Source organism: Oncorhynchus masou, chromosome 1 (assembly GCF_036934945.1).
Source record: "Oncorhynchus masou masou isolate Uvic2021 chromosome 1, UVic_Omas_1.1, whole genome shotgun sequence".
NCBI classification, from domain to species: Eukaryota; Metazoa; Chordata; class Actinopteri; order Salmoniformes; family Salmonidae; genus Oncorhynchus; species Oncorhynchus masou.
Genome location: NC_088212.1, coordinates 66897193 through 66903192, shown reverse-complemented (window position 1 = coordinate 66903192; position 6000 = coordinate 66897193). Strand labels below are relative to the sequence as shown.

The window sequence follows — 6000 nt, the reverse complement described above, 5'->3', positions numbered from 1 at the left end:
TAACCTTTATTTAACCAGGCAAGTCAGTTAAGAACACATTCTTATTTTTCAATGACGGCCTGGGAACAGTGGGTTAACTGCCTGTTCAGGGGCAGAACGACAGATTTGTACCTTGTCAGCTCGGGGATTTCAACCTGCAACCTTTCAGTTACTAGTCCAACGCTCTAACCACTAGTCCTACCCTGCCGCCCCATATATGAGTCCCACTGATGTTACATTTACAACACATGCAGCTACCGAAGTATGAGAGGCAGGTGACAGATGTTCAACCTGATAAATGTTTCTAAATGTGCTCCATTTCATGTCCCAGCTGTGGAAGTGTCAAATAAAACATGTCAGTGTTGTATTCACATCATATATTTATCAAGCAACAACATTTGAAATGACTGACATGGTTATGATAAAGGTACTACTTTTATTCAGCTTTATTGAGGTAGATGATTAAAATCGAATGAACTAACTTCACAAAGAAATCCCATCTTCTTTCTCCTACCAATTTGAATTCGACATGTGAGGTCATTCTTCTTATTTTTTCCCCGCTTGTCCCTCCTATCAACCATAATCTAGGGCTGTTCGGTTCGGGATGACGCCACCTGTGCTCCGCCCCCAATGCAAACTCGCTCTTCGCGTTCATTTCATTCCTGTTCTCATTCCGAGCATTCTTCGCATCTCTGTCCGTGCGTTGTCGATTCACGTACACATATCTGGCTGACCCAGAAACACAACAATAACTTTACACAGTTTACAAAAACTATAATATCCCACATTAGACAAACAAAGGGGGACGAATTTTATTTCAAATAACAATAACGGAGGTGTTTGAGGTAAGTTTCAATGTAGTTAATTATATGCAAAATGGTTGCAGACTAACACTGTTATGATGAAGTTGCGCCTTTCATTAGCAATAAGAAGTAATGTATGGTATTAGAATGAGTGGGCATATTTTTACATTACAATAAAAGTGTGTCTCGGTGAGATTGTAGGTTGCCGTTTCTTGTCGCTGTTGCAACAGGGTGCTTTCACTTTGTCCACTCAGGGTTGTATTCGACTGACACGAATATCTTTGACATTTTTCACATTTTTGTAAAGAAGCCCGACCATACGCCCTATTATATCACAGTAAGTCCAGTGCATGAACCTCAAACTCCTAACAAGATTCCGGATACGATTGGACGTACATTATTTTATGAATGACAATTTTGGACAAGATGACGGATCAAAATGTTGCTGTTTTCTTCTCCTTAGTTGGCTCAGCCGGGAGTTGGAGATTTCAGTGGAACATTTTCGGAGCAGTGCAAACACATTCTGCTGAAAGACTTGTTGCTCCAACACCTTTGATCGTGTATTTTATCCATCGCACCTTGAAGTCACTGTAAGTATATTTTTGTTCTTTTATCAGGTTTAGCCTACAAAAATTCCATCAAATTCTTTGCATTCCATTTTCCACATGCGGAATTGATTCAACCGATCATAGGCAAGATCCATCAATGTTGCCGAATTGATTTGATGTGTCTTTTAAGATATTTTTTGATCATCTTTGACAGTAGAAGATTATGGCCTACATTTTAAACACATATTGCCCATGTGCTCTCACAGTGTAGGATAGTGGGCTGGGCAACATACTTTTAGAGAATATAATTTATAAAACACATCTTTTGCATTTACAAAATAATCTGAAAATGTTATTACATAATTTTGTAGTTCTAGTGATAGTGAATGGAATCATTTGTTATCTGTTTGGATTCAATGCTAGGTTTTTCTTGCTTTCGGACACTATTGAAACGTTGCAACAACAACAAAAACGACCATTGATACCCAGTCCTTATTTGCAACTCTCTTTGTCTGTTTAGTTTTTAAACAATTGGTAATTCAATATTGATTTGAACTATTTCAAAAATAAATTATTACAAGTAGGCTATTGTGGGCTCTGAGCTATGTTTATGTCTGTTTCATTGCTCTGTTCGATCCTTGTTTTACATATCCGCCTTTTTTCGGGATACATTGTTGCCTGCTCAGCTAAAATCTGAATAAATCACAGGGATGGGGTGTCGTATTATGTAGCCAAGGCCACTTCTTTCTATGTGTTATAAAGTTTCATCGCATCCGAAGAGACCATGTGATCCGATGCCTATTGCATGTAGGCCAATAACGTTAATCTCAGGAAAGTATAGATCAAGATTAAGGAATGTTAAGGAAGATCATATAGTTTTTTATTGCTTTAGAATTTCGTAATATACATTCATTACCTATAGATTCCACAGATGCTCAACTGTTGCTATTTTAAGGATGAATTTGTTGGGGGTAACTTTGCGGGAAACTTTCCACTGCCTTTTATTGTAGGCTGTGTGGATGTAGTGGTTTGCGGTGATGCTATTACAGTGTTTAAAAACATATGAATATGAATAGGTTATGTAGCAAATATATTTTATAGAGTAGGCTATGCAATTATTGTGTAATTAACTTATAGTGTTGTTTAAATTATCTCAAATAATGTAAATATTCAATATTCTTTGGCTGTGCAAGTTCTCTGATATAGAGTGGAATTCACCTCTTAATTCTCTTAAGTTCCCCTATTGTGTGATTGGGGAAAGACCTCCTTTCTTGCAGTTAATTATAGCCTTATATTTCAATTTGTCTCTCTTGAAAGTAGGGGGCCAGCAAGATACAATGTGTTATTTGTTGATTCCTCTAACTAGGCATTTAGAATTTACTACATTAATTAGGTTGACTTCTATCAGACTTAACCCCTGACATGTCATGATGTTGAGAAGTAAAGCTGCTTGCTGTAGGGGGGAAATCGAGAACAGCAATAGATGCTTTGTTTTCTGCTTATGCAACAAGTGGACCTGTTGGACACTAGCCCGCATGGCATTTTCAAGTGCAAGAATAGTACATTGTCTTTGCTTGACTCCATGAGTTTTTACTTTTGAAAGTGGACTTATGAATTCCTATTTTACCAGATGATATCAGTTGAACCCCAAATTTGTCATTAAGTATTATAATAATTATCTGGAATTTCTCTTATTCCAAAGTAATACCATCTAAACTTATGTTAAAACCCCATCACAGAAACATATAAGATTGATAAAAAAATAACAAGTCAATGTACATTATGGCAATATGTATTGAAGGTATGTTGAACTTGGCATTTAAAACAGATAGACTGTAGCCTACTAAGTAAGCCCTTCCTCCCCCTTTTCTAAACATAAGCTTTGCATAGTTTTTTGTTATAACATTCATTTAGCCCCAATGACTCATTGGACAGGTATTTGTTAGCACTAAATTTTACATGTGCAGTTTCAATGTTGTGGAAGTGAGCTTCACAATGCATTACATCGTACAAAAACACATATAAGCTTAAAGCTGTTATTTAAACAATAATACAGCGTTTTCCCCGTCCCTGTTTTGCTAAAAAAGCTAAGGGATGAGGCTGGAGAAATGTAACCACTCTCAAATTCACAGACAGAGCTATGGCTGCAAGGACTGACCACCCATTATATGAAATATGTAGTTTAACCTTTTGAGGCTATACAGTGTTTGTTTACATTTACATTGTTTACAAACATTGGAGTTAAATAATGTATTTTTGTTTTTATTATTAATACATTTGCAAAAAAATCAATAACAAGTTTTCACTTTGTCATGTTGGGGCATTGTGTGTAGATTGCTGAGAAAATAAGTATATTTAACCAAATTTGGAATAAGGCTGTATCCTAACAAAATGAGGAAAAAGTCAAGGGGTCTGAATACTTCCCAAAGTCACTGTAGGACCATTGATTCTTGAAGAATATAACTTAGAAATGTGTCATGAGATTAGGTCAACTGTCGTACCCCACCGGAACCCAAAATATAAGCTTGTTTATTTACATAAGTATTCAGACCCTTTGCTATGAGACTCTAAATTGAGCTCAGGTGCATCTTGTTTCCATTGATCATCCTTGAGATGTTTCTACAACTTGATTGGAGTCCACTTGTGGTAAATTCAATTGATTGAACATGATTTGGAAAGGCACACACCTGTGTATATAAGGTCCCACGGTGCATGACAGAGCAAAAACCAAGGGTACCAAAACATTTCTGCAGTATTCTTAAATGGAAGCTGTTTGGAACAACCAAAACTCTTCCTAGAGCTGACCGAACTGAGCAATCGGGGGAGAAGGGCTCTTTATTTAACTAGGCAAGTCAGTTAAGAACAAAAAATGACGGCCTACCAGGGAGCAGTGGAATAACTGCCTTGTTCAGGAGCAGAACGACAGATTTTTACCTTGTCAGCTCGGGGATTTGATCCATCAACCTTTCGGTTGCTGGCCTAATGCTCTAGCCACTGGGCTACCTGCTGCCCCAAAACCTTACAACCATCTCTGAAGTACTCCAACAATCAGGCCTTTATGGTAGAGTGACTAGGCGGAAGCCACTCCTCAGTAAAAAGCACATGACAGCCCGCTTGGAGTTTGCCAAAAGACACCTAAAGACTTTCAGACCAAGGGAAACAAGATTCTCTGGTCTAATGTAACCACAATTGAACTCTTTGGCCTGTATGCCAAGCATCACGTCTGGAGGAAACCTGGTACCATCCCTACGGTGAAGCATGGTGGTAGCAGCATCATGCTGTGGGATGTTTGTCAGCGGATGGGACTGGGAGACTAGTTCAGGGTTGAGGTAAAGATAAGTACAGAGAGATTCTTGATGTAAACCTGCTCCAGAGAGCTCAGGACCTCAGACTGGGTCAAAGGTTCACCTTCCAACAGGACAACAAGCCTAAGCACACAGCCAAGACAATGCAGGAGTGGCTTCGGGACAAGTCTTTGAATGTCCTTGAGTGGCCCAGACAGAGCTTGGACATGAACCTGATCGAACATCTCTGGAGAGACCTGAAAATAGCTGTGCAGCAATGCTCCCCATCCAACCTGACAGAGCTTGAGAGGATCTGTAGAGAAGAATGGGAGAAACTACCCAAATACAGGTGTGCCAAGCTTGTAGTGTCATACCCAAGAAGACTCAAGCCTGTAATCGCTGCCAAAGGTGCTTCAATAAGTACTGAGTAAATGGTCTGAATACTTATGTAAATTTGATATGTCCATTTTTTGGTTTTAATAAAGTAGCAAAAAACTATAAAAAACAGTTTTTGCTATGTCATTATGGGGTATTGTGTGTAGATTGATGAGGGGGGGGGGACTATTTAATAAATTTTAGAATAAGGCTGTAATATAACAAGATGTGTAAAAAGTCAAGGGGTCTGAATACTATCCGAATGCACGGTATATCGTTAATTTATACTTTACAAAATGGATGTAGCAACTAAGGATTCTAGCTTAAAACATGCTCAAAAATGTGAGTTTTTGAACTTCAACATTCAGTAGTTGTACGCAGACCACCTCTCTCTGAATACACATGCCTTTTTATAGATCCCACCGCTGTACTGTTTTGGCTAGGAATGTGGAAGTCTCAGGGCCGGGAAAAAAAGAATATAGTCTTTCACTTGTGAAATGTGGGGAGAATATGTGCATTGCTGAGGCATTGAGTGGATTGGATTTCTTCTGGGAGCAGAGAGAGACCCATTGTCTTTCCTGTTGTCAAGACTGAATGTGTGTGAGGCTGTTGAGCTGCTGAGCGCAAACAAGCCATTTCTCATTGACATCTGCTTGGGTCATTTTCTGCACCTGTATGAAAAAATGCAAATATCAACATTTGCTCTAGCTTGTACTGCTCTGAGATTTCATGCCAACGACTATTCGTCAACTTGTGATTCTACGTCCTGGCCAGGCCATTGTTGTGTCAAAAACAGGCTGTGCTGACTATGACACCATATGGCTCTTGTATGCTTCCGATAAGCTATCTGTTCCCTTACCTTATCAATAGCATTTAATATGCTTCATATTTGAGTCGCCATCTGTAGGACAGTGTGTGTGTGAGTTATTGTAGGTGAGCGCATGTGTCTGTATGTGTATTTGTGCACATACGTGATTTCTTCTTGACTTGAAATTCCTGGCCTTGAATTGC

The 6000-nt window shown here is 38.8% G+C and overlaps 1 protein-coding gene across 9 annotated transcripts in view; it reads left to right on the top strand.

Annotated features, from left to right (window-relative positions):
• Nucleotides 1-639: 639 nt before the first annotated feature.
• LOC135548550 (transcriptional enhancer factor TEF-1-like) overlaps nt 640-6000 on the top strand; it is a 53420-nt gene continuing 48059 nt past the window's right edge. For 7 of the 9 annotated variants that reach the window (XM_064978341.1, XM_064978334.1, XM_064978347.1 and 4 more), the window contains exons 1-3: nt 640-824; nt 1037-1119; nt 1246-1372. The gene's annotated coding sequence lies outside the window, so the exon portion shown is untranslated. The remainder of the gene's footprint in view (nt 825-1036; nt 1120-1245; nt 1373-6000) is intronic. The other 2 variants (XM_064978302.1, XM_064978293.1) reach the window with 2 other exon arrangements.